This window comes from Paramisgurnus dabryanus, chromosome 16, assembly GCF_030506205.2.
Source record: "Paramisgurnus dabryanus chromosome 16, PD_genome_1.1, whole genome shotgun sequence".
NCBI lineage: Eukaryota > Metazoa > Chordata > Actinopteri > Cypriniformes > Cobitidae > Paramisgurnus > Paramisgurnus dabryanus.
Window position 1 is genome coordinate 3,816,462 of NC_133352.1, and position 9,125 is coordinate 3,825,586.

At 45.2% G+C, this 9,125-nt stretch overlaps 1 long non-coding RNA gene across 1 annotated transcript; it reads left to right on the plus strand.

Annotated features, from left to right (window-relative positions):
• The first annotated feature begins 6,594 nt into the window (after positions 1-6,594).
• LOC135757500 (uncharacterized) lies at positions 6,595-8,245 on the plus strand. The gene is made up of 3 exons (XR_010536280.2): positions 6,595-6,727; positions 6,965-7,020; positions 7,516-8,245. It is a non-coding gene; the product is annotated as an uncharacterized lncRNA (long non-coding RNA).
• The last annotated feature ends 880 nt before the right edge of the window (positions 8,246-9,125 follow it).

Consider the following 9,125-nt stretch of genomic DNA (forward strand, 5'->3'; position numbering starts at 1 on the left):
CGTGATAGCTTGTCGGCCGCACGATTGAGCACACCTGGGATATGAATGGCACGAAGGGACCTCAGATGCTTCTGACTCCACAAGAGGAGATGGCGGGCGAGCTGTGACATGCGACGGGAGCGTACACCACCCTGACGGTTGATGTAGGCAACTGTCGCTGTATTGTCTGTACGGACTAAAACATCTTTGCCCTGTAACTCGCCCTTGAGGCGGACCAGAGCAAGATACACCGTCCACAGCTCGAGGCAGTTGATGTGCCAGTGCAGTTGGGGCCCCGTCCAGACGCCTGAAACTGCACGCCAGTTGTAGGTGGCGCCCCAGACCGTGGCCGAGGCATCCGTGAAGACCACAGCATGCCTGGAGACCTGTTCCAAGGGCACGCCTGCCCGGAGAAAGGAAGGGTCTGACCACGGGCGAAGGGTGCGACGGCACGCTGGTGTGACTTGCACCCGATGTATGCCGCTGCACCACGCCCATCTCGGAATTCGGCCGAGCAGCCAATGCTGAAGCGGTCTCATATGGAGCAGTCCGAGCGGTGTCACAGCCGCCGCCGCTGCTATATTCCCCAGGAGCCTCTGAAACACTTTCAGGGGGACCGCCGTCCTGTGATCTAACGAACTCAAGCACTTGAGCATTGACTGAACACGTTCCTCTGTGAGACGTGCCGTAAGTTCGACCGAATCCAAAATCATACCGAGATAAGAGATCCTCTGCGTGGGGCAGAGTTTGCTCTTTTCCTAGTTGACCCGAAGACCCAAGCGAGCAAGATGCCTGAGCACCATGTCCCTGTGTTCGCAAAGCTGCTCTCGAGTCTGTGCTACTATGAGCCAGTCGTCGAGGTAAGCAAGGATGCGAATGCCATGTTCCCTGAGGGGAACGAGGGCACCCTCCGCGACCTTCGTGAAGACACGGGGGGACAGGGAGAGCCCGAAGGGCAGGACTTTGTACTGATATGCTCGTCCCTAGAACGCAAAGCGGAGAAAAGGCCTGTGTCGGGGGAGTATAGAGACATGAAAGTACGCGTCCTTCAGGTCGATGGCTGCAAACCAATCCCCTGGACGGATTCATTGAAAAATGCGTTTCTGCGTTAACATTTTGAACGGCAGTTTGTGAAGTGCACGATTCAAAGTACGCAGGTCGAGGATCGGTCGTAACCCACCGCCTTTCTTGGGTACTATGAAGTAGGGGTTGTAAAACCCCGACCTCATGTTGGCTGGAGGGACCGGCTCTATCGCTTCCTTCGCCAGAAGGACAGCGATCTCCGCACGCAAGACGTGGGCATCTACATCTTTCACCGTGGTGAATAGGACGCCCGCAAACTTGGGGGGACGCCGGGCGAACTGAATCGCATAGCCGAGTCTGATGGTGCGAAGAAGCCACCGGGACGGGCTGGGGAGCTCTGACCAGGCTTCCAGGAACCATACAAGCGGGACTAGAGGCACTACAGACGTACCCACAGTGGGGCAGCCTAGCGAAGCCGAGATGCCCACAGCGGTGCGCTGTATAGGCGCCCGTGAGGGGACAGGCGAGCGTATGGGAACACTCGCCCGGCTCTGCTGTTGGACGGCCGGGCAGCGAGGATGCCCGTGCACGTCCGCTGGTGAAGGAGGAGTGAGCGGGTGGGATGGCTCCAGAGGGCCACCCATCGCGCTCATCACTCTCTGATAACCTGGAGAAGGAATAGGAAATTGCTCTTTTGGTGAAGTTGTGGTTACCGGCTGAAAAGCCAGCTGAACAGAAATGAACTGTAACAAAAGATTCTCCTCCTCCGGGGGAGGGAGCGGTGCGGTCACCGTCTCCCCAAGAGCAGTCCTCGCCATCTCCAGGTGGCCCGTCTCAGGGCCGCTTACCTCTGTGCTTCCTGCCAGGGTTCATGGGAGGCTGGACGGGCGGGGCGCCCTGCCGACGACTGGATCCACTACGCCGCTTAGGTTGCTGCTGGGGCGGCGCGGGACCTGGGGCGGCCACCGGTGGACGCCCTCGGCGGGAAGCAGGCTGAGGCGCTGCCGCCGGCACAGCGGTGGTAGCAGCGGGCTGACGCTGAGGCAGGATGTGACGGATCGCCTCGGTCTGCTTCTGTGCGGCCGAAAACTGCTGGGCAAAGCTTTCGACCGCATCGCCGAAGAGGCCGGCCTGGGATATGGGGGCGTTCAAGAACCGTGTCTTGTCCACCTCGCTCATATCGGCCAGGCACAGCCAGAGATGGTGCTCCTGGACCACGATGGTGGACATCGCACGCCCAACAGCCTGTGCGGTGACCTTGGTCGCCCATAGCGCCTGGTCGTAGTTCTTTTAGGGCTGTCTGGTCGTGACCACCCTCGTGCAGGTCCCTCAGTGCCTTGGCCTGATGGACCTGGAGCAGCGCCATGGCGTGCAGGGCTGAGGCCGCTTCCCCACAGGCCCTGTAAACAGCTCCCGTCAAAGCAGACGAGTACTTACAAGCCCGCGAGGGCAGGGACGACTTGTCCCTCCATGAGGCAGCGGTGGCCGGACACAGCTGCATCGCGACCGACCACTCCACAGTTGGGATAGCCGTGTACCCCTTGGCGGCCCCGCCGTCGAGAGTGGTGAGGGGGGAAGGCTTACAAGGCCGGTTGCGGGCGGCGAAAGGAGCCGTCCACGACCTCATAAGCTCCTCATGCACCTCGGGAAAGAAAGGAACCAGGGCAGAGCGGGATGGACCAGCGCGAGCCGCCCCGAGAAACCAATCGTCCAGGGGAGACGGTTCGGGTGATGGAGGCGGAGTCCAATCCAAGCCGACCGTCTCAGCCACCCTAGCGAGCATGGCAGCCATCTCCGGCTCGGTTTGCGCTGCGAGCCCCGACGGCGGCAGCGGGTCCGAGCCGACATCCGAGAGTGACTGCCCACCCTCCGATGCTGCGACCGACATACGGTCCTCATCGGGAGAGCCGAAGGATAGGTGTGGTACGCTTGGTCCACTATCTCCCTCCGAACTCTCAGCTGGCAGCGGAGCTGAAGAGTTTGAGGACCCAGAGGGTTGGTTCCCTGCGGGGAGCACTCCCACTGTCACCCGTGGCAGCCCGGAGCTCGTTCTCACCGAACGAGGCAGCGGGACAGGGGGCGTCTTACCCTGGAGGTAAGACAGCAGCCAAAGGTGTAAAGTACTTGAGTAATTTTACTTGATTACTGTACTTAAGTATTAATTTTGGGGATTTTTACTTTACTTGAGTACAATTAAAAATCAGTACTTTTACTTTTACCTAATTACATTTTTTAAAGAAAAAAAGTACTTTTTACTCCTTACAATTTTATTTACAGTCAAAAACTACTTCTATTTTAGAGATCTATTTTTGCTTGCTCTGTCAAACCAATTGAATTGCGCTGATGGTCAGTTTAATTGAAATGTTATTTATTCTGGAGCCTTTGGACCACACTGAGGAATTGGCCAACAGTTCATCTAATGATGAAGATTTTTTGCTTCTTTGAAACCGACAACACATGAAGTGTGACACGTTTCCTGCTGTTAGCAGCCTCTCTATCAAGACTTATACCTTATTCACACTGTCAGTCCAAATTTTGGTGCATATCTAATTTGACAGACTCACTGTCCACATTGTGTTTCACAAAGGTTCAGATCCGATCTGTGCATCCTGTAGCCGTTTTCCGGATTATCTGCACTGTTTCTATGGCAATGACGTCGCGCTGGCATGACAACCTGCCTCGACGTCTGATGTGTTTTATGTGACGTGACAGCATGACGTAACAGAAAAGCTACACAAATGCGATCAGGACGGTAAGACTGAAATGGATTTCAAACCACCTCTGGATGTAGCCTGAAACGGATTAGAAAAACAGATTTCACGTGCCGTTCACCGTTCTAAATGTGATTGTATTCCTATGGGATATGCACCAAAATCGGATTTGGACTTACAGTGTGAACAAGGTCTAATACACCTTATCCCGCATTGGCTTCCTGTGGGAGGCTGGATAGAGCTTGAAATTTAATTTAAGTTTGAGGTTTTACAATTTTGAGTAGCATGTTGCATACTAAAATTCATTGTCACGGATCTCCGCATTTTTTTGTGTCTGTACCACAGACTTTCTTTTCCATGTCAGTTTCACGTATTGGTTACTCAATTGTTTTTCCTATTTTCTTACCATTTTCCCGTGGGTTTGGGGTTAGAACGACTTTCTGTAACATAAAATGACATCCAAACCCAACTCCTAACCCTAACGTCAGGCGACAATTGTTTAAAAGTATGGAAAAAATAGTATAAACCAAAAGTTAAAGTGACATCCTAACCCAAAGCCCAAATCTAACCCCAAACCCACACGAAAATGGTTTAAAAATAGGAAAAACAATTGAGTAATCAATACGTAAAACTGACACGTAAAAGAAAGTCCGTGGTACAGACACGGAAAAATGCGGAGATCGTGACAATGACACAGATAAATGAGCAAAAAATTCTGTGACTATCACTGCATGAAAAGTGGGATTTTCGTCCCCGTAAGCGCCTGTAGGCTCCCGAAAATCTCCCAAATTTTCGGCAGCTTTCCTCAATTTACCAGCAGCGAGCTTCGCGTTTGTCTGTGTCACAAATTGTCATAAACGAACCATGACGTAGGTGGAGAGCCCCGCGCAGGTGCGATGCCTCTAATTAGCATATGAATAGCAGCGAAACCTCTGCCGGCCAGTTAGAGCGTCTCTGGCCTAATTAGCATGTGAAAAGCATGAAAACTAGAGTAATGGCCCACTTGAATGTAATCACTCAGTACTGGCTGAAGCCACAACTTTTAAACAAGTAAAATCCCCCGTGAATGGTTGGCAGATTACTTCAAGCCAATCACAAGGGATTTTTCTTGTTTATAAGTAGTGGCTTCAGCCAATACCGAGTGAGTAAATTCAAGTAGGGCCGTTACTCTAAAGAGGGGGGTTATTGGGCACCCTGGCTCATTATAAATGTAAACCCCAATAATAATAATAATAATAAATAATTTATGTTATCATTTTTTATATATTAATGTCATTGTGCTATGTACTACATTATTCACAACATCAAGGAATATAAGAGAAAACAAAGAGGTTTATTTATAAACACACAGCTGTTTATTCAAAGAAAGAGCTTTATTTATAAACACACAACTATGTACAAAGCAGCATAATGTCTCTTATATTGTACTCCAAACACGTCAAAAAGTGCCTAAGATGTTCGGGAAAGATCCCTAAAAATCTTTTTCAAAGTGTTGAAAAAAACCTCAAAAACGTTGTAAAAAAGTCACTTTTTCACGCGTATATGGTGAGTTGCCCGGTACTTTGGTATCGCCTCTAATCTGGATTGCAGCGTGGCACAGAGCTCGGAAAGTTCCAGGCTGCGAGAGGGCGGTGGCCGCACAATCCATCCAGACACCCCGCCAACAATGCCGTATTCCTCATCAGATATGATATCTATGGTGGCGCACTTCCAAATGTCCATCTCATCCTCAGCCAGCACACTTCGTCTCGCTTCCAGCAACTGTAATACAATCAATAAGGACAATAAGTGACCTGAAAAATACTCACATTGACAAAAAACTGATCTAATATAATAAATCTTACCATTTTTCTTCTGGATCGACTCCGAGCTAAACTTTTCGCATTTTCCGCCTGCGATGCGAGTTCAGGTTGTTTGTATCTGAAACTCCGGCGTACCGACTCATAATACGTCTTACGGGCAGCTGGAAAACAATTAAATGAGACTGGTATTAATAAAAAGAGTCACGGTACAATTAAACAAGAAATGAGGAAAAACATTAGAAGTTATACTTACAAACAATGTCTTCATTCTCAGCAGTAAATCTGGACTTGCTGAAATAGCCCCAAGCAAATCGGAGGTCACGGCTTTGTTATGAGGCGACGTTAGTCTGTGAAAACAAAATGTGTGGGTTTAAGCTCGGATCTATTAACGTATCTATTTCCTTATACAAGAATAAAAACATATTCTTTAAATCGTAACGTTACCTTTGCTCTGGTTCATAGCGCCTGCAGTGTGCCTCAGAGACGCCGTACAGCCTCCTGTAAATTACAAGACAAAAAACACCTCTTAGTTATAAAACACACAGCTTGGGCTACTTCAAAAAATATGCTTATACATAAAATTATTCTTACCGCAATCTTGGGATTGTGCACCCGTCTGCTCTTCTTGGAGAGTTACAAACACCAAACCAAACGTCTGTTACGCTTGTCGACACTGCTGTGTGAGCCGTGACCATGACCTCGCACATGATTGGATGAAGGCGAGAAGCCTGTCGGGCTCCTCCAATCACATGCGAGGTTATTGATATAAGGAAAATCTTGTGAGACGTGTGCGCATGCGTATGATATAAACAACAAACGCGATGTGCCGGAAGCTCTGTGTGAAATCAACACAGTGTGCTGTCAGTTGAAAGATGTAAGTCCCAAGACTGAAGAAACGACCTCGGCGCTTCTGTAAACATTGCAACACTGAAGTGTGTCATACACAGTATTTTGACCACAGAAAGCGCTATTTAAAAAATGGAGTTTGGGAGAAAAAAATCCAAAAGGGCTACGTCAGATAACGTACAGAGCCTGCTGCTACCCAGCCATGAATCCGCTGTGAGTGATGTCCCGTCATGTGTAAAGACCCGGAAGATAACTTTACTGGAGTTAGAGAGATTGGTGAAAGTGAAATGCACTCCGAGGACCCAGAAAAAGAAGTGATTGAAGAATATTAAGAAACGCACCCAGCGAATTTCAGTTCAGACAACGGTGAGCATAAATACATATTTTTTATATAAGCTTGGCTTGCTTTACGTATGTTATCATTTTAAACAATACTAAAACATATCAACAAGTAAAGTAAAATAAAATCAACAAGTTAAACAAAAACGTTGGAGTTAAATGTGGTTGATTATCACTGTTGTTGTTATTTTAATAGTAAATTATAATTGAATAGGAATATCGCATTATAATGCATAACGTTATCTTCTGTTTGTTGTTTTTCAGACGAAACAGCAGATGACCAAAGCATTCGTCTTTTCCTGGACATCTCCTGTTGTGTGGTAAGCATGAAATTACATTTGGATATACTAGTATAAAGTTCAATACATGCTAATCCAGAGCTGAAATGGGAAAACCTAACAATTTTCACCCACATGATTGTTTTCCACTCTTAAATTTCTGTTAGTTAACTAATGAAAGCAACTAAAGTATAAACACACTTTATAAAGTATTAAAAAATCCTAAAATGAAGTTGAAGTGGATGAAGTTCCCACAAAGTACTTAACTGGTTCATTGCACTAAAGCTAGCTGTTTGAGATGCACATGATCTTTTTCAACTACAGTTTTCAAATCTTTTCATACTCAAATGGCCCTATTGATGAGAAATGAACATATTAATTATGTTCTTTTTAAATCTCAAATGACCATATTAACGATGGGCTTTTCAATCTCAAATGGCCACATTTATGATGGACTTTTCCATCTCTAATGGTCTAATGGTGGTGCTGAGTATGTGCATTGCATGTGTTTTAAATATGTCCTTTAAAATTTCATAGGATGACTATGTGGATGAAGAGGGGGAAATCCTTGCTGAGGAGCAGAGTGAAGGCTATCCTCACATACAAGATGGGGAGGAGCATGGAAATGATCAGGCCAGAAGTGAAAAACCAGAACACTTGTTAATAAAACTTTTGGGCATGATGAAATTGACTGGTATCCTCCGTGACGACTTCTTACAGTATGTGGGTTGTCCAAAATGTATGACAGTGTACATGCTTACTGAAACCTATGAGCTCAGACGGGATGGTACAAAGGTTTGCAGGACTTGTGGTCACATCCCATTCTACAATCACCCACAGCAGAGGTCTGCATTAAGGAAGAAATGTGGCTCTGCCTTGCTAAGCAAGGCTACATATTTAAGCAGTGAAGAGTATGTCCATCCAATACGTTCTTACTGATACAAGAGTGTTGCGCAGTCTCTGGGAGGACTTGTTAAAAGACTTGGATTTGAAGAGAAATTAGATGAAAGGCGAAAGCGGGAAATGCCAAAGGGTGTGTTAGGAGATGTATATGATGGACAAGTATGGCAGGATTACCAGTATGTGAATTCAATAACTGTAGTCATGCCACTATGCACAGTATTTGAGCTGTGATGTAATTGCACAAGTTTCCTTGCTTCATTCCCTTCCAGACAGACATTTTGTTGTTTGACATGTTGTTTGCATAGAATGCACAAATTGAGCCTGATTAAAACTCTGTTAAAACAATTAAAATTGTTGAAATAAATTGTTTTGTGTATCTTTTTTTTACCTAACATTGGTTATTGCTAATGACATACAGAGATATTAATATATACTGTTAGCCTGGACAAACTGAATCTACTTAAAGGGATAGTTAAAAAAAATTAGGGAAAAATATTTTGAAAGTATTGTGATAAATGATGAAGAAAATATTTTGATAAATGATTGTCATTAAACCTAAAGATGATTTTGAATTACTCTGTCCAACATCTCCGCTTAATTAACTGAGTTGAAAGATTTTCTATTTTTAATTCATTTATAATTATAATTCTCTTAGTGTTATAAATGGTATTATAACACAAAACTCATGACTAAGTCAGTCATTGAATAAACTTGATTCTCCACTGAACACACACAAAACTGCGAAAAATACAATACAATGTGCTGTTTATGTCAATAAACACTGATCACCTGAACGGTGACTTTCATTAACAAAAATGGTAATTTATAATTTAAAACTAAACAACATGAATAATATTAGAGCATAAACCTCTATGACATTTTAACAAATATTTAAGTAGTTAAAGTTCTTATTAGTTCTTAATTCTGTAAAAAAGCTTAAATAATCATAATATTCAGGGACAAAGGATTATGGGTATAATATATTTTTAAGTATATGTCCAAAACTCAAAATATTAAGTAATGTTTACATCATTAAGACAATATCTGGGTTAACAGTGTAGCATACTTTGAAAATAATCAATTCAAGCTACAATTTAAGAGTTTGTAATTTGGCTATACTGATACCAGAGATTTTATTAAAATCAAAGTTTAAAACCTCTCAGAATGTCACCTGAGTAAAACTCCCCCAGCTGCTACCCTGATTTGCATTTGTATAGCTCACACCATGTTCATTTACATGTTAA